The 20,284-nt window shown below is 37.4% G+C and overlaps 1 protein-coding gene across 2 annotated transcripts in view; it reads right to left on the reverse strand.

The window, feature by feature from the left end:
• LOC145666292 (uncharacterized) overlaps positions 1-20,284 on the reverse strand; it is a 326,989-nt gene that overhangs the window by 168,221 nt on the left and 138,484 nt on the right. The gene's annotated exons all lie outside the window — the stretch shown is intronic.

Raw genomic sequence — 20,284 nt, forward strand, 5'->3', positions numbered from 1 at the left:
CCAAAAACTAATTATTAGCCAAAATCGCAATCTTTTTATGCATTTTTTTGGAACATTCCTAAAATTCTTGTTTTGAATATTTCAGTAAGAGCTCATCATTGACAGTATTTTTCTTGTTACATGCTAATAACATGATACTGTAGAAATTTCTGTTTGTAGAGATTTTATTATTAAAATTTAAAATTAATTTGAATCTTCCTTCATCGCACCAAGATTTATATTTCTACTATTTCGCTCTTTCATACGCAAAGTAACATCTGACAGACATTAATTAATGCCAAGGAAATGAAAGGTGAGAACCCAACTTTATTCTGAAAGAAGCATAATAATGGAAGCTGCATGTTGAATGTGGAAAGAAAGTTAGAGACGATTTAGCAGTGATGTCATTTGTGGTAATCCTCAACATTATATTACTTCGACAAATAGCTCCAGTGATGAAGGGGTTGAGAAAGACTAAGGCAAGTACTTCCGTGTCAAACAAGAGTTTGAACACGAGGGCTTTGAAATGGTGACCTGATGTTTCAGCACTAGTTCGTTTTATGCAGTTACATAACTGCTCCGAATGTCTTTTGTTTCTATTCCGCTATGACGTCACAGTTTCCTAATACGTGAACAAACAATGTTCTTTCTGTGAAAAGAGCGTTAAAGCTTTTTCTCCAAAGTTCTCCAGCACAAAAGACGTTGTAGCAGTTGGATCGTACAAAAGGCAAAAGAACTTCTGGGTTCCATTCAAACTGTAATGAGATAGCCGCTTTGCGTGTTTCCTGGAGTGTAGGTCGCCTTACACACACATGTATATACATACATATTCGTCTGTATATAAGGAGGAGAGAGTAGAAAAGGACAAATGTTATAGAGGGCTTTGAAAACAGACGCGATTATGTCCACAGTCGAGAGCGTTCGTTAAAGGCGCCCGCCTTGTGTGCCAACATCCAATGGAGGGCTCTGGAAGATATAAATGGAGTGATATGAAGGCAATAAAGACCGACACGAACACACACACAATTAAAGGGAGAAATTCTTTCGCTAAATGCTACCAGAACGCTAGTTCACAACACTCTAACTTTATTACATTTCCTAAGGTAAAATAGGACATTTCCGTGCACTTTAGGATGTCTGCAAATGTTCCTTCAGAAATAGAAGTCAGAAAGGCAAAACTACGAAGAATTATTTGTTTTCGGAATAGAAAATATAACAAAGGGGCAAAAACAATATCCAAGTTATTATAGTTATTGCCACCGCTTAGTCCATTAAACAGCCTAATCTGCTGGACGTTCTATACATTTATTCAAAGCTGCAATCTCGTCACTGACCGTAAGAGCTCAGCATTGGGATTACTATCATTCACGTACTTCCTCACTCGACCATTTAATATGATATCAGGAGTTTTTTTTCCCTCGTACTTAATTATACTCGCCGTATCTATTGTTTTGATAAAAGGGGCATGTTCCATACTACACTACTTGGTAATTACTAGGGAACAAATTCCTACTGACCCATAACTTTTGGGAACATAAGGTACATCAACTAACCAAATTAGGAATACACATATTAGTTCAGGTTTATCACTAAAATAGCTGCGCTTCCTAGTATGTTTGTTTCTTCCATGGATAGAAAACGAAATGAAATCTTTAAGTTTTACGTCCCACAGTTATGCCGGTTAGGCTAAAGGAGACGGTGATGATGAGAAATGAATGAAATGGTGGAATGAAGAAAGTGAGAGGAAACGGGAGAACCCCAAGAAAACTCACGAGCACGGTGTTTGTCCAGCACAAAGTCCACACGGTGCGAGCTGGGATAGAACCAGGGACCCCAAGCACCGGAGGTGAACGCTCTACCACTGAGCCACCGCGCCTCCACTTCCATGGAAAGAAACATGATAAACGATAAAACAAGATACAAAGCAATATGGAGAGAGAATCAGAATTGCCATGAATGTAGAGTGTTTTGATCACGTCAGTAAGATGTATGGCTGTTTCGGACAGCAGAGGATTCTACACACCTATTTGGCATATTGTCAATAAGGGTTTCAGAGAGCCGGGGTTATGTTTTCCAGTTCTTCTTAAGGGCAGTTTTATGAATGTGGAGAGTCCATGACGGCGATTTTCTCTATGCAATAAACCTTCTATGATCATCATAAGCATGATCGATGAGATCAAGATCTGGGGAATATTCTGGTCAATCTATACGATTGATGTTCTCACTCTTCAGTGTTTCTATAATTGGGCTGTTCAGTTCCTACGAGCATTCTTTTTCATATAAACAAAGTCAGGACTCACTGCACTACAGAAAAGACATTTCAGAATCGCTACAGAATCCTTCTCCAGTAATTCTGCGTCGAAGACGTGCAGTGGTGTTTTTTCCTATGCGTGTCTATATCATAATACATAGTGAGTAATATGTCAGGCACTGTAGTATACTATAGATGATCAAAATGGAAGACTCTCTGATTTTCAAAGAACAGAAGTGCGCGCTTAGTTGAATCTAGTGTATCGAGGATTGCTAGTATGTTCGATGTATCATGCAACAGTATTTAACATAGTGAGGGCGTTTCGAACTAGTGGCAAAACATCAGAGAAAAGCGCTAGGTGTAAAAGAACTCTAAGAGAAAGAAGTCGCCGAACTTTGATGATAACTCACAAAGGACCATAAATCTGGTGGGGCACAACTGACCGGAGAATTCAATCAGCATCTGGAAAGACATATTTCTGACAGGCTATTTATTTATTTATTTATTTATTTGGGAAGAACACAACAGACAATTCCATCCAATTATAGTATTCATGTCAGAGTTACATAAAATTGCTGTGATACATTTGCGAAATCTATCCTGATTCATACTATGTATATCCGGAACATTTTTACATTTATTTAGTTTATTATGCACTGCATGACTGCACCCATTCTCCGCGTTGGTGACTGTTTTATTACATTTGTTTGAGATTTCTTACAACGAAAGAAACTTCTCTTGTCCACACGTATGTTTCTATTAGGTACCCTAAGATGAAAGGCAGAGACCAAATCCTTACTATTTAATTTGTTATTTAATATTCTGTACAAGGAAATTGTGTCAGTTAAGATTCTTCTGTGATTGAGATACTGTGCTAAAAGTTTCATTAAGCGAAGTACTATTATCATATCTGAGGAAGATGCTTGTTCTCTTGTATACCAGAAACTGTAGAAATTTATTTTGAACTCTTTCTATTCTAATAGTCTTTCTTCCATATAATCAGGGGTGTAGCCAGCAGGTTTGTGTAGGGGGGCCCGTCGTTTTTGAGGGGGGGCCAGCTACAATGTACAAAGCAAAAAAATGTGTTGCTGCTAGTGTTTTTGAGGCCTGAAAGAAAGGAAAATTTTGGTTTTCTTCTGGAAAACTAAAAACACTATTTTAGATTCTTCTTCTTCCTATTATTATTATTATTATTATTATTATTATTATTATTATTATTATTATTATTATTATTATTATCCATAAATTATATTCAAGATAGTTTTTATTACGCTTAATCAAGAACTACTGCCCAGTACCAAACGCTATACTTTTGTGCATAACTATAAAGGTAACCAAGAAAGTTCTGTCCCTTTTCGTGGAGGTCTGTGTTCAATTGGACCTCACATCGTGAGTTGAATGCGAGTGGAGATAAGGCGAACGTCAGTTGTTGGTGTGGGTATATCCAACATACTACCTGGTTGTGGCAATTCAGACACACCGTGAACTTGCGTAAAGATAGAGGGAACATGGGACATCCACAGAGCGTCATAAGAGCATGTATGCTGAACGAGTTCAAATGGAGGTCAAACGCCGCTGTAGCGGGACAGAAAATATGCCAGGTCTTTGGTGAGGGTGTCGTGACGACGCGGACAATGCAGAGATAGTTTAACAAGTTTAAGAACGATAACGAAACACCCGAAAACACCACGTGCCAGAAGACCAACACATGTACAAAGAGGAACTGGGACTACAATTTACTGTGTGGAGAAACCATTCGGCAGCACATCCATCAACTTGTGAAGCACTGCAAGTTTGGTCGATGGGTCTCTCATATTTTGACTCCGGGCCAGAAGGCAACGCGGCAGTCGCTTGTGTTTATTTACTGTTTCGGAGCCATTTCTGGACAGGGCGTTGACATGTGATAAATAGTGTGTCCTATACGAAGCTCCACGGTGCCGTCATCATTGGTTAGCATCCCATGAACCGATTTCAAAACAGCCGAAACCAGCACTGTGCCAGAAGAAGGTCCTTCTGTGTGTTTGGTGCATCGTGCATCGGGACCTGCTACCAGCTGGTCAGAGTATCAATGCAACTGTGTAGTGTCAGCAGTTGAGCTGTGCTCAACAAAAACTCAAAACTCTGGAGCCATCACTTCCGAATTGCAAATGGGTCCTCGTTTACGGGACAAGCTAAGTCCCACGAGGCTAAAATGACTCAGGACACCATTTTTCGCCTTGGATGGGAAACAATATTGCAACCACTATATTCCCCGGGTATTGCACCGTCCGATTATCATTTGTTCCATTCTTTGGACAATCACCTTAGAGGACGCCAGTTCAAATCCCTAGTAAAAGTCCAAAATGCACCTGATACTTTCTTCGTTTCACGGCCCACTAAGTTCTACCGCGATGGATTTCATGGCCTTCCAGAACGTTTTCAGAAGGTCGTCGATGCTGATGGGGACTATTTTTGATCTTCCAGGTTAGGTGACATATCGATGTTCAAAGGTGGTGGGTGAAAAAGCAACAAAACTTTTCTTGGTTACCTTTATATTTAAATTTACGACCTTGTATACAGAACCTATCTACACAAGAATGATTTTCTTTGAAATTTCGCTTAATTTCTTTACGGTTTCCTGACAAAAATATTTATTTATTATTCGTGACTAAAAAGAAAAAAAAATATTTTCTTACACTGAGTAGAAATAAAAGACAGAGCGAATGAAATCCAAATTGAATAAAAGCATTGTTTCTCACCAAATTTTCCATCCTCTATGTCTTTTAAAACACTTGTTAAAGCATATAAAAATAGTACCTTTGATTTATGGCTGTATTTGTAGTACCTTGTTAAAACGTTTGTCTTCAAACTGTCAAATATAAAGCGCAGTAAATTGTGTAATCTGCTGTCACAAAAAATATTCTATTTTTCGATCGGTATAAGGAAGAGATACTATACTATTTTTCGATCGGTATGGAAAAACAATATTTCTCCATACTATTTTACCATAAATTATTAATTGTCAATAAACTTTGTTACTTTTCAATGAAAGAAGCGAGATAATTTTACTATGATATTTTAAAGGCTGGTCATTTGGGGGGGCAGGAAACAATTTGGGAGGCCTGGCCCCGATGGGCTCCCCCTTGGCTACACCCCTGCATATAATATACCTGTATTTTAAACTAATTTTGTTCTAAGAAATCATGCGTTGTCCTCCAAAAAGGAGTATACGCTCCGTACCGATTAGGCTGCTTCCTACCTTTAAAACCTGGTATAACCTTGCGTTACCATACGGTCACATTGCGCGCGATGACCTTCAAATTGTTTTCCTCTGGTTAGTTTCACAAAGACTCACATGTAGCGCTGTCAACTCTCAGCTAATGATGTGTTTGACACGATTTCAGTATCAATTTTGAGATTTCTTTGTTTAGTGTGGAGTTACGTGCATCTAAAAATCTTGCTGCTTCTAGAGTTGCAACAATGGCACATAGTAAAAGGTGAGAATTCATTTGATCTTTACATTGTTGTTAAAATATTTCCAATTATTGTGCGTTTTGATTCAGAAAGAAGTCAGGCGTTGAGAGGGCCATGTACCATTGATGTTACCACATGGTCACGCTAGTAGCAATCAGGCACGGCAAATCATAATTATTCCGTCCTAAGATAAACGGTTCCTTCGCATTTCCAGGTACTTAATAGTGCATAAAGTATTGGAATTACTTCAGGAATCGGATGAAATAGGCCATGGAGAAACAGAGTGTATATTTATTGAGCCTCCAGAATCAAATATTTTATCTGACGAGGATTCGGCAGATGAAGATGTTGGCGGTTTGATAGACAACCTAAGTGGAAGACAACTCAATGCTTTGGTAGAACGACATGCGTTTGGGAGGGACTGAGGGGGAGAAGGAAGGAGAGAATCTGGAACAAGGGAGTGAAAACATAGAGAAGGAGGAAAGTAATATTTCAAAGAAACTGAAGGGGAATCAGTGTGAAAACAGGGGAAAGTGGACACAAAACGATATCAAGAATTCGCTGCCTGTATTCCCCGTAGGAGATTATTTAAAATATAGGAGCTTCAAACCTATTGAACTTTTCGAACTTTTCTTTGATGAAGATATATTCAATTTAGCTATATGTGAAATCCAGAAATATGCTTTTTAAAAACATGCCAGATCCGAATGTCTCTAAAGAAGATTTGAAATTATTTTTACGTGCTTTGTTTGTGTCAGGGTATAATGCAATTTCGGACAAGATATACAATTGGATTCTGGGACTGATATGAGAAATTTAATGGTACACAATGCAATTAAAAAAGATAGGTTTATTCAGATAATGAGGTTTTTGCATTTTGCGGGCAATAACAAGACGAGTGAATCAGATAAATTTTGAAAACTACGTTCACTAAATGAATAAATTGAAAAGTAATTGCATCAAACATTTTGTTCCAGCGTAGGCAATAAATTTTGACGAAGCAATGATAGCATACTATTGCAGACATGGTTGTAAATAGTTTATAAAAGAAAAACCTGTGCGTTTCGGGTACAAGGTTTGGTGCCTGAATAGACCAAATGGATACCTAATCAACTTTGATGCGTACCAAGGCAAAACTCTGCAATGCATAGCAGAATATGAACAAAAATTTGGAAAAACAGCCGATCGTCTGTTATATATGATAGATTAATTCCCAAGTGACGTTAAAAATTACTTTCAGATTCTATTTTGACAATCTTTTCACAAGCATACCACTTCGCTTACACCTAAAGTCTAATGGATATGTTGTAACTGGTGCTATACCGTGAAAACAGGGTTCCCAAAGAAATCAATTTCTCAATGTCATCTGAATTCAAGAAGCAGAAAAGAGGTTACCACGAACATAGAGGCAGTGAACATGGTGAGTCATTTTCAAGATGGCATGACAATTCAGTAGTCAAAGTCGCATTCACTGTTCATGGTGCTTTCCTACTAGGAAATGTAAAAAGATATTCCAGGTCATCAAGAAAGAGATCACTCGTCCACGTTTGATCGGAGAAAACAATACGTTTATGGGGGGCACAGATCGAATGGATAGAAACATAAAGGACTACAGAATTGGTATTAGGGGAAAGAAATAGTATTGGTCAATCTTCACTTGGCTGTTGGGTGTATTATTTTACAATGCATGGCAGACATCACTGAATGCTGGTTCAATTTGCAGTCAACTAGAATTTAGAAGAGAAATTGCTCAATACTATTTACTTGCATTTGGTTCCTCTCCAAGAGGTGCTGGACGTCTACTTGTATCCAGACTGAGTTTCTCTGGAAACAGAATATATCTTAGATATCAGTAAGATTTGATAGTATTGGCGATTTAGCTATTCCTGATCCTGGCAACAAAAGATGTGCTGGAGAAAATTGTTCATCAGTGGGGCGTACAACATGTGTAAAATGTGATGTTGGCCTTTGTGTTCCTTGTTTTTTCACTTTCCATACTAAGAAGTATTAAACACGCTATTGTTGTTATTATCCCAAGACAAAAATGGAATAAGTTTGTATGAAAGAAAGATAAGAAAAATATAGGTTTTGAACCCTACTCTAGTGCTATTTATTGCATTTATATATCACGAGAGCCTAGCGTGACCATATGGACACACCATATATATGGACACCAAAAAATATTTTCTTAGATGCAATAGTATTTTTGTGATGTATGAAGCCCAATTAACATATTCAAGTATAAATTAACAACAAACAGCACCCAAAAAAATTCAGGCTCTATCAGGTTAAACATGGCGGCAGCTCTGTACTGATCTGAGACGAAACTTCATTACATTATGTTCATGTTGGCATTCTTATTCTCACTGGACGAATTACTACCAATAAGTGTCTACATTTTAGTGTATCTTATGATAACATATTTTTCCTAAAGTTATCACATCTTTCGGATAACCTAAACAATTGACTATTTATACTGCATTTGAAGAGTATTCATTGCTAAGTAACATATTGTATGTGTTGTTGGTTCATTTCTTCTAATAGTAACGGGCCGCGATGGCTCAGTGGTAAAGCGTTCACCTCTGGTGCGTGGGATCCCTGGTTCGATCCCAGCTCGTGCCAAGTGGACTTTGTGATGGACAAACACCGTGTTCATGGGTTTTCTCGGTGTTCTTCCGTTTCGTACCACTTTATTCATTTCGCCATTGCCTTCATTTCTTATCATCTCTCCTTTAACGTGGCCGGCATAACTGTGGGACGTAAAACTTAAAGACATCATTCATTTTATCTTAATAGTACACACACACACAGCCATAATAATGACGCATATACAGGGGCGGATCCAAGGGGGGCAATCGCCCCCCCCCCCAGGATAGTAAAACTTTCTTATTTTATATATATAAATAAAACCCTTTCCGAAGTTTGGAGCCCTTAAAAGTAACAGTATGACACACCGCGTCCCCCCTAGAAGTCAGTCCTGGATCCGCCCCTGCGCATATACCATCTAAAAAAAAAAAAAGTTTGACCTTTAAACATTTGTATGAAAGTTTTAAAGTGGTCATGTCTTATGAATTCCAAAGCCACGTTTAACATTGGAAGTTACAGAGCAACACTTTTACAGCTTTTTATTGGTATTATTTTATTAATTTTATGAGGAGATTGGACCTTCGAATAAACTTTAGGTGTAACAAGGAACGAGTCTTTAGTATTCATTAACTTAATAGAACATTGTCATAACAATTGACAGATGGTGTCAAGTTTATCAAAAGACCAGATTTTTCCTCCCAATCGAAATGAAATGTCGCTGCTGGTTGCATACTAAAACCACGTAATTCATCCACATTATCCGCCCACCATACTTACAACTTGTAACCAAAAGAAGCCAATGAAGGAAATCGACGATGCTGCCCCCTAGTAACCGGTTCTACTATTACCTTATTTAGGCTACGCAACTGCCCTCCCTTGGGTTACAATAGAAATTTTTGCAGCTAAACAAGCGGTGAACGACAGGTATACGCAGAGCCTAAATATATTTTATACTTTTTTTCTCCTTCAGGACCAGGAAGAGCGTGCATCATCTAACGCCAACATTCACAGAGGATAACTTCGAAGCTTGTATAACTTTTTAAATGGTATTTAATTTAATCGTAGGCGTACCATGTATTAAAGAAGAGAAAGAAACACATATTGAATCCAGTCCACTCAAGACTTACATACGGAATATTAAGTGATACAGAAACCCAACTTAGAATGATACAATGAATTCTTGCCTATAAGTTTTGTTCCAACAACTTAAGCATGGATGCATCAAATTTACTGTACAGGGTGATTTAAAGTCAACTACACACTTTTGTCATAAATCTTAAAAGTGCTTACTGCCCTGTACCAACTTTTTGTAAAATATTTGAGACGGAACTGGCCTTAGAAGATGCGGAACCCGATTTGTGACTATTTTGGTTGTGCCTAGGTTTCTAGCCAAGTTGCAATGTGTTATTTGTACTTGATGATTCCACTTTAAGAGCTAGGCCTAACTGGAAACAATCGGTCCAATCGGTTTAAGAGTCTTCATCCCGGCGAAATTAAAATACCGCTAATTTTACAGTAATTATGTGATATCTTCAAGTAGATAAAAGATAATTGAAATATGGAACAAGAGCGCCCTAGACAATATTATTTTGCGTGAGGTACCGTTATCACAAGTCACCTAGTGGCTTTCCGTTTTCAGCTGTTTAGAAACGCGAAAATAAATGCCGATTTTCAAAATGGCTCGAAATCGAAGGCAGATAAGTAAGTCGTGATAACAGTTTCTTATTAAAAAAAAAATAATATTATCTAGGGCGCTCTTGTTCCACATTTTGATTATCTTTTATCTATTTGGAGATATCACATAATTTCTGTAAAATTAGCGGTATTTTAATTTCGCCGGGATGAAGACTCTTAAGGCTAGCCCTGACTTAGAAACAAAAATAATCGCCTAGTAATGTCTGTGTGTAATGTTGCACTAAGTTGAAAAAACTATAGAGTTAAATAAAACTTGCATTTTTATCCATTGTTATGGACAGTTCTGTCAAATATGTGGTCCACGATATTTGTAGTTAACGTTCTTCTGTTGTTTTTATGAACTAGGACGTTAGTTAAAGCGGTTTAAGGTGAATCTCTATACCGTCTTTAAACTTTAACATCAAGAATTGGCTGACCAAAAGTTTCCATATGAAAGGTCATAGGCACTCTCTCAAAGAAGGTGGATTGACTGTAAGACCTGAAGGAAAACTAGGAAATACGTTTAAAAAAATATTGTGGCCCCGCGTTTGATACGAGCAGTTCCGGGTTCGATTCCCGATGGGGACACTCGGTCGAAAAGATGTAACAGTTTTTCAGGCCAGACATCCTGATTGAGGTTTTTCCTGGGTTTTTCTCATTCACACGGGGTAAATGCAGGGATGATACCTAACAATGGTCCCAGGCCGCTTCCTTTCTTCCAGGCAGTGTGATCGCCGAGAGACGTCATCCTTCATATGTGTGAGGGCTAATATGGATATAGCTGCCGAAAGTCCAGAAATCTAATCCCTAACCCCCTAACACAGAAAACTAACCTAATAAGCATAAGTCCTACAGCTGTAGACCTAATGAATTCACATTTGAACATTGCAGAGAACTCCAGGAAATATCTTAAGTGAACCTTTTTCTGATAATCAATAAAATTGCATTGACTGACAAGTAGCGTAAATGGAACATATGCTTGGAGTAGAAACGAATACTGTGATGAGAAATATGACAACTCTTGGTATAATTAGATTGTCCATGAAACGAGGTTAGAAGTAATGTTTTTGTAGAAGTCTAGTCTTGATTATCGAATAATGTTCACCACGAGAGTAGAGAAATTTCTCATGTCGTTTCGATTATAGTCTCGAAAAATGAGATGAAAATTGTAATTTTTCATCTCGTCTCGAATGTAAAAAGGCATTGCATGTCTCGACTCTTGTCTCGTTTTCGAAACAAGACGAGACACTTCTCGTTTCATAGGCAACACTAGGTATAATGAAAAAAGATAGGAAGTATTCTTAATGAGAGGGTGGGACAGTTTTTAAAGAGGGGGAGTAGAGGCAGTCCCCGTTTGTTTCCTGAATTCACCATACATAAATCCACAATTACGTAAGAAACTGCGTTGTTTGGCGCGTGTTGCAGCGAAAAAGATCCCAACTGAATAATTGTTTCCCAAACTGACTATGAATATTTTGTGGAATGTCAAGAGAAAACTGAAGGCAGTTACAGGAAACAAAAGAACAGTGCATGGGCGGAGCTATGGTGGGAGGCATAGGAGGGCATTACCCCCCAACTTTTTGAAAAAAATAAAGATGGCACCTGTAAGATTCTTCAAATCTCATTTGTATTTACCGTGCCCACCCAGGAGACAATTCCTAAATCCGCCCACGGAACAGTTTAAAACTTTACAGAAAAAAAAAAATATGTTGCTTCCTTCAAGAATAGTAACAGTTGTGAATGGACACGAATTGAGTAACTTCACATCATGTCGCAGTATACTTTGAAACGAATCTACAAAATTGATCCATTTTGAAGTTTAAACCTCCGGATACAAATAAAACTTTCAACGAGAGCAAACCTCTGACCAACTGGGAAGACGACGAGTTCTGAAATTAATGCTGGGAGTCTTCTGACTTAATTTGCAAAATATTTAAACTTCTAAATGATGGAATACAGATGATCATGGAGATAATCAGAAGAAAAGCGACTCCATTGTCAATAGCCCTTGAATGGAAGCATGGACAGGAACACGCCCCTCGTTATTTCAAATATCATTCTCCCTAATCCCGCCTAAGGCGCCTTCCAAACAAATTAATTTACGACTCCTCAATTCTGAATTATAAAATCCTACGCAAACGTCCTTTGATTAATTTCTGTTTTCCTAATGGTAACGAAGTTTGTCCTCATCGGAGGAAAGAATACAAACAATTCTAGATTTTATGCTACTATTTTTATGAACGAATTTTGCTCAAGTCAACTTGTCATTCATGTCTAAGACGTGGTAAAGACATTGAGACGCTAAGAGTTGAAGGAGAGGAACAATCTGAATCCCACAATTCTCATTTATTTGGTTTAATTCAGTGATCGTCAAACTGTCGATCGCGAGCTACTGGTAGGTTGTGGAGCCATTTTCGGTAGATAGCGTTAACAAATTCGATAGATCGCGATAGACAATAAACAAATTTTAAAAAATAAGCTGGTAGTTCTTTTGGTTGGCAGCTCACAGTAGCATTTAGAAACGGTATGGTAGCTCAGAAGTTTCGTAAGTTTGGTTATCACTGGTTTAATTAAATGGTAAGTCTTGCCACCTTTTGTGCTATAATAATACGTTATGATCCCACACGCCTTACATAGTTTATGTGGTAAAAAGGAGTCCAATTACAACCAAACACAGGGATTTATTTGTAGCCAGGGAAGCCTGGGAATTTCCCCCCTTCTAAGTCCTGACTTCCCTGTCTCTAAGTTTAATTCAGTCTTCCCAGCCTGGAAAGATATTTTCCCCCTTTCATAGGCTTCATAATCTGTTTAAAAGTACAATAATTCAACTTCATGTTTTAGTAGCAATTCTTTATAAATATTCCCCCCTTCTACAAAATCCACAAATAAACCACTGACCAAACCTAATTATTCTCTTGCACAAACCATTATTCAACAGGAGTCAGCAGAAACTTAGTCCCTTCAACAACATCCAGACACAGAGTTAATGAGATACACAAGTATTTAGTAGCCAATATAATGAATTAGCTTATGAATTCCAGTGAAGTATTAAATTCTGAGAAACATTTCTGAAGCTAACTGAAAAGTGTTTCAGGACAATTGTAGTTTTAAAAGTACCGTAGTTCATGGTAAACGTTTACAAATGCTCTCTACAACCGCCTAACCATACAACGATTCTAGTTGCTTAATATAAACTTGAACCATCTAACTTTCCCTTCTAAAATATATGCATCCAAAACCTCATCTGTTCTATACTTTGATTTCCCACCTTCTGTGGACCACACCTTATAAAACTGTACCTTTGTAAATATCAACTCATCTGCACACCTTACTACACCACCCTGATTATCACAACTGGTTTAGTATGCTTTGCAGAACGACTCAGTATATCCAGCGTGACTATCATACCATACACTACATTTGGCACACTACATTTGCCCCGTAGCTAGCCAGGATTTTTGTTTGAGAGCTTAGTGTTTCATATGAGTTTGTTGCACCAGAATGTTTAGTTATATTATTATTATTATTATTAATTTCTTTCTTTGAAGTATTGGCTTCTTTCGATATTTCTTCGCGGTTTCTCGATTGCTGTTTCACACATTTTCCTCGCTAAAATTAGCATCATTACTGTCTTCGTTTTTCGAGTCTTTCTCTGAATTAATATGTTGTTTAGATTATCTCAGTTTTTTTTTTCTTTTACACATATTCCTCACCGAAATTAATACAATTGACATTTTTCCCCTTTAACTACTTTTGTAAAACTTTTGCAATTTGAAAGTAAGTTTTTATTTCGGCGCCTTCGACATGTCTAACTCCAGCAACTCTTCTAAACTGCTCTAATTGATCACGCAACGGAGATTGCTGTAAGATAGTCACACGCTACATGTCTTTAATATTGTTCTCCACCCTCTCCGCTAACAATTGTTCCTCAAATATTTTTCATTTGAATGAAACCAAAACAACAAAAGGAAAATTTTTATTTTTACCTCTCCTTTCTTTTTATGTTTTTCCTTGTAGGTTACTGGGCGGCTATTCGAAGCGTTTGCAAGGCGTTTTATTGCGCATGCGTACGCTCCAAATACGTTGATCATGCATTTAAATGTGGATGGCTAATCCCAATGCGCTGCAAACGTGAAAGCAATAAAAACGCCCAGAAAACGTCGGCTAGAGCGTATTTGGTGCGTTTCGGAACAATAGACCGCCTGCTGTTTAAAAGATGTCTAGAGGAAGGAAAAGCGGGAAAGACGTGTCGCCAGGGAAGGAGATTTTAGCAAGAAACAGCTGCTTGGAAAATGCTTTATGCAGAGTATTGGAACTCTGCTATTATAGAACTGGGCCTGGCAGAAAACACCTGGAAACTTTGACTGGCTTACAGTATGATTTATAACTCTGGCGAAAATAAAATTACCGAGTAGCTACCTAGGTGGCGTTCGCCGCGGGGAGTAATGAATCAAAAACGCATTCTCGAATAGCCTAACACTTGAGAAAACTAGCTGATGACCATTTAACGATATCTATTGATTGCCGCTTTCTTTGGTGCCAATTTAGATCAGAAGTGAACGATATTAAGGCGAGGTTTCTTGTTGTAGTCAATTCTATTGAGAACGGCGGTGAATGATTCAAAATAGGCTATGACAGGTCACGTGTTTTGTTATATTTGTTGAGGTCTGATTTCTTGCGCTCAAATATGTCAATTCCTTTCAAACCTTCAACTAATGCAAAGTATTCTTTTTCGGAACCTCATTTTATGATTGGTTCTTTTCATTATTAGCTGGCTCAGTCTGGAAAGGCTTTGAGTCACGTAAGATACGTTTCAGTATTAGCTGGCTCAGTCTGGAAAGGCTTTGAGTCACATAAGATACGTTTCAGTATTAGCTGGCTCAGTCTGGAAAGGCTTTGAGTCACATAAGATACGTTTCAGTATTAGCTTGCTCAGTCTGGAAAGACTTTGAGTCACATAACATACGTGAAGCTGTGATCATTACTGTCAAACAGTAAAACAATAACTTCAAGGTTACCATATTTATACAGATCCTCTATCTTTCATTCTTCCCTTTCAACACCACGGATACCTGGGAAACTATTTCCATACCCCCGAAATCAAAACATTTTTAAAGATTAAAAATAAAATCTTTAAGTTTTATGTCCCACCTTATGCCGGTTAGGTTAAAGGAGACGGTGATGATGAGAAATTAATGGAATGGTGGAATGAAGAAAGTGGGAGGAAACGGGAGAATCCCGAGAAAACCCACGAGCACGGTGTTTGCCCACTACAAAGTCCACACAGCGCGAGATGGGATCGAACCAGGGACCCCAAGCACCGGAGGTGAACGCTCTATCACTGAGCCACCGCGCCCCCCGATTTTAAAGATTAAAGACGACGTTGGCGAACACAGCTTGTCCAGAAACTGCCACATATTTTGTTTGAAATAGAGTACATGGAAGGTAATTATTGTTTCATCCGAGAAAGGGGAGGGGGGATAGCCCTTCTTCGCTAAGCCACTTTATTTTACCTGTACGGGCGAACGTCCAACATCCTCAAAGAACGAATGTACTAAATATCCTTCCAATTATAATTTAGGTTTTCTACCCAAGCCTCCACAACTAAAACCACCAAAAAATAGACATATTACATCAACATATTTAAATGAACAAAATTAGTTTTCTAAACAGAGGCAGTTGCCACATTCATAAAACTACCATGATGATTATTTCATCTCCCAATAACAAATCGCGCATTAAGTCACACATTTACTGAATAAAAAAATTGCACGAATCCACCAACCATGGACACAGGTAAAGTGATTTCCAAGAGATCGCAAAGTTTTCTACTGAAGGACAAATATCTATTAAGTCGGGAAATTGTGGCATTATTTTGTTCTTCATCCAATGATCGTATGCTTGAAAAATTCTCTAAAGTCCAGGGAAGGAAAGAAACTCCACTCTGTGAGCCCTCATGTTACCAATACTAGATAAGGAAAAAAAGTCCATAAATTTCATTTTGAAATTTCAAACAAACAGCTTCAGTTTGTATTTATCTACATTTACTATGCATTAACGGTGAAAAGAAGATATTGCCTAAAAATACAAACATAATCCATTATCATTTCTTGTTTCTACTCTTAATCAAAGATCAACAAATTTTGTATGGTTTTCCTTTATTAACTAAAAACGACCAATTTGGAGACCAACAAATTTCAATTTTAGGAAGCAACCTCCTCTAACTAGATCTTGTTTTCTTCATAGAAATTGTTCCAGAAAGACATAAAGAAGAAATATCTAATTAATTCACTAACTAATAATAAACTTATTTGCCTCTTTGATTGGTTGTAAAAATGAAAGAATACATTGAAATAGGTTCTTTATAAGTTTAGAGAGATTCCAAAGCTCGTTCAGTGTCAGAATGCAAACCAATGTCTCTATTTTTTTTTTTCTCTTCTCTTTTTTTTTTAAAGGAGTTCTGTTTACTCCTTTATATAGGTTTATTTTGTGTGTGTCGCCCGGTAGAAAAAATATCAAACTATTCGATTGATCACTATGAAATTTAGCCAGGGTATAAAAGGTCGAAAAATTAGGAATCGAGTTTCGTTGATAGAGGTGATCCACTCAGTTGATTTCGCGATATAGACAATCAAATATCCGTTCTCCATGGATGAACCAAATCAAATCCAATCAAATATGGGAGTAATTATGGATATCATCCTTGCTTGATAGACTGTATGCAATGCTGTCAAAATTAGCGGGTTAGTATAATAGTCAGGATGCAAAATACTAATCTGTCCGTAAAATACGACTCTAAAATGTAACCAAATGACTTTTTACTCGACTAACCTAGATTTAAATACTTTCTACTTTTAAATACTTATCTTTTTAAAGTTTTTGAGTGGAAAATGGAAGATAATAGGAAATGCAAAAAGTAAAACTTCAATTTTCGCGTCGTGCACTACTATAGGAAACCAAACTCTTTGACGAGGTGTACACTGGGACGTTACTACTTGTTTATTGAAGCAAGCGTGCACAACCGAGCTCCTGAACAAGCATTTGGCTGTATGTCCTGTCTCTGTATTCGTCTGCCTGAGTGCCTGACTATCCGTCCGCCCTTAGATCGGTCTGTTTGATGATTTTTTTAAAAATAAAATCTATCCGATTTGGACGAGACTTCGCATATGGCTACATTGAGGATCAGGAATCGAAGTTTCGCTTTCAGACTTATCAAATACAAAGCGGCAAAGGAAGAAGGAAAGAGCCTTTCGTAATAAAGAAAAATGATACGTAATATGGAGTACAAAATGACCTCCATATCATTTTAAATGCATAGGGTTAAAATCAATTAGCAATAGGTTGAAAACGCGTAAATACACTGACTTCGAAAATTCCTCATATACTTACAAGTACAAAAAGTAATTTTCCACGATGCCTTTCGTAAAAATTATTCGATTTTGACGCAATATCAGGAATATTTTCTTTCAAGGTTCCTAATCATTCCACTGCTTGGGATTGACATCGACTAAAAATGTGAAATAAATTTGCCCAAATATATGTATTATACTGTAGCGTGCCGCCCCATAATATTTCTTTTTCGAGGGTACTTTTTGCTTTTCCTGTGATTTGAAGATCGTAATTAGATTAGCATTAACAATAATCAAATGACTCTATTGTTATCTATTTAATTCAGGTCTTGTTTATTATTTAAATTCTTTCTTTCTTTTTTTTTTATTTCAGTTTCTTGTTTTAAACCATGCTACCAGCGGACGTCTCGATTCCAATCTTGAAACTGAGACAAGTACATTTTAAAATTCGAAACGGGATAAATTTCCTGTTTCCTGGGCAACACTACTTCGCTGTTCTGGTGTTACACGATTCATAATATAAAAACTACAAATTAGTAAAGTGATTATACGAACACAATGAAAATTCATTTTATCAACATTGAAAGAAAAACAAATTATCACATAATATACTCCAATAAGTAATATGATTTAAGTGTTGTTATACTATACTCTTTGTGTAGTCTCGTGACGAGGAAAGATCCTGATAACTTCAGCATAAAATTAAAAAGAAAATGAAATGAAATTTTGAGTTTTACGTCCCACGGTTATGCCGGTTAGGCTAAAGGAGACGGTGATAATGAGTAATGAATGAAATGGTGGAATGAAGAAAGTGGGAGGAAACGGGAGAACCCCGAGAAAACCCACGCACACGGTGTTTGTCCACCACAAAGTTCACTTGGCGGGAGCAGGGTTTGAACCCGAGACCCCTAGCACCAAAGGTGAACGCTCTACCACTGAGCCACCGAGGCCCCCCCAAAAAAAATTAAAAAGAGAAATAAGGTATAAATTTAGAAGACGAGACGAGAGAGAATTCTGGGAGAACCGAGACGAGAAAACTTGATTTCTCGACTTGTCTCGTAGGGAAGACTACCGGAGCCGAAATCTTGCAAGAGAGATAGTGTGGTGAACGACATATTACACAGAGAAATGTTCGCGCTGAAATTGACCCTATTGGTGCATATTTTAACCCAACCAGATGGCTAAAACTACTCCGACCCAAATAGGGTCAAAGCGTTTAGTTAAATTGGGTTGAAATAAGTTCAACCCAACCTATAGTTAAATGTAGAAGTCCAACCCAACGTCTCAATTCCTGTGAAATTGCATAACCGGTTGAGAGTCTTCATCCCGGCGAAATTAAAATACCGCTAATTTTACAGTAATTGTGTGATATCTTCAAATAGATAAAAGATAATCGAAATGTGGAACAAGAGCGCCCTAGACAATATTATTTTACATGAGATACCGTTATCACGGCTCACTTATCTGCTTTCGATTTCGAGCCATTATGAAAATCGGAATTTATTTTCGTGTTTCTAAACAGCTGAAAACGGAAAGCCACTAAGTGACTTGTGATAACGGTACCTCGCGCAAAATAATATTGTCTAGGGCGCTCTTGTTCCATATTTCAATTATCTTTTATCTATTTGAAGATATCACATAATTACTGTAAAATTAGCGGTATTTTAATTTCGCTGGGATGAAGACTTAATACGTTTAACCAAACTTGGTGTTCAATCTGACCCAACAAAGTGTAAATTCCATTTACCCGGTTATGCGTTTGACCAAACGTGTAAGTTAACAGTGAACAAGCGTGGGGTAAGAAATGGCCACATTGTGGGGTCCCTTTGAGAAGGGAGGAAGTGGAAGTAACCCAACAATGAGGTGAAACTGACCACGGTGGAGTTAAAACATGACGAAATAGTGGGATTAAAAAAAGGCAAAGTTCACATTAACCGTCACGAGACTTAACACAACATGTGGTTAATATTAAACCATCAATTGTTTACAAAGATGATCCAACACTACATAACACAAAGTGACTATCACTTTAGCGTGTTACTTTGGTTTTTATTCAACACAAAGGATATCGCCTTCCAAGCATATCAAAAATAATAATTACTGGCTGTCTGTGAGTATTTGCATTGCTCACAGCCAGCAAGTAGTTATTTCAAAGCTTTTTGCAGTATATTTGGCATTTATGCCAAGTAACAAATAACATTCTACGCTTTCTGTAATTGTTCATAATAATATTAAAAAAAAAAAAAAAAAAAAACTTGCGAATAGTCTGACAACAATTACACCAGTAACAGTTGTGCCATCTATTTTGTGCTAGGACATAAGAATAACTGATAAGGAAAAAAGATGACAGAACTGTTATTCATGCATTGTGCTTCAATGCAATGCTCTTTTTTCTTTTCGGCGCAATATTTTTCCTCTGTAGCCTCTGCTTGGACCGGATCTAACATTGCTATAGTAATCGTGCTCTATCAAGATATAATTCTGTATAATTTCGACTAAATAGACAGTAAATAACAAACATGTGTTGTAATTTTTTTTTTTTCTTTTTAGTAGACTACTAAATTGTCCACGTAAATCAGCTTCCTTTATATGTTTCACACATCATGACAATTTCCGTTAACCAGGTATGACCCAAGTGTTGGTTTAAAATATCCTATAGTGACATATAGTAATTTTGTTGACCCAATGGTCAGTTGGGTTCCAAGTGACCACCCATCATTCCCAAACAACCCAATTTGGTTTCAAACTTTTTAACCATACCGCGTGGTCACGTTTCAAACCAATCATCTTTCTCAGTGTATGAGACCTAATCTTGACTTGGATTTAAAAACTACATCTTTGTTGGGAGCCTATTTAATACTAAATCCTGCCTTCAGAACTTCGGAGTTGAATAAAAACGCAAAACGAAAACAAATTGTTTTATCAGAATTAACAGTGTTCCACCCACTTCGCTCAAATCTTTCGATTTATATAAAGCACAGCGTGCGTTTCT

Source organism: Thermobia domestica, chromosome 12 (genome assembly GCF_964235325.1).
Source record: "Thermobia domestica chromosome 12, izTheDome1.hap1.1, whole genome shotgun sequence".
Classification (NCBI taxonomy): domain Eukaryota; kingdom Metazoa; phylum Arthropoda; class Insecta; order Zygentoma; family Lepismatidae; genus Thermobia; species Thermobia domestica.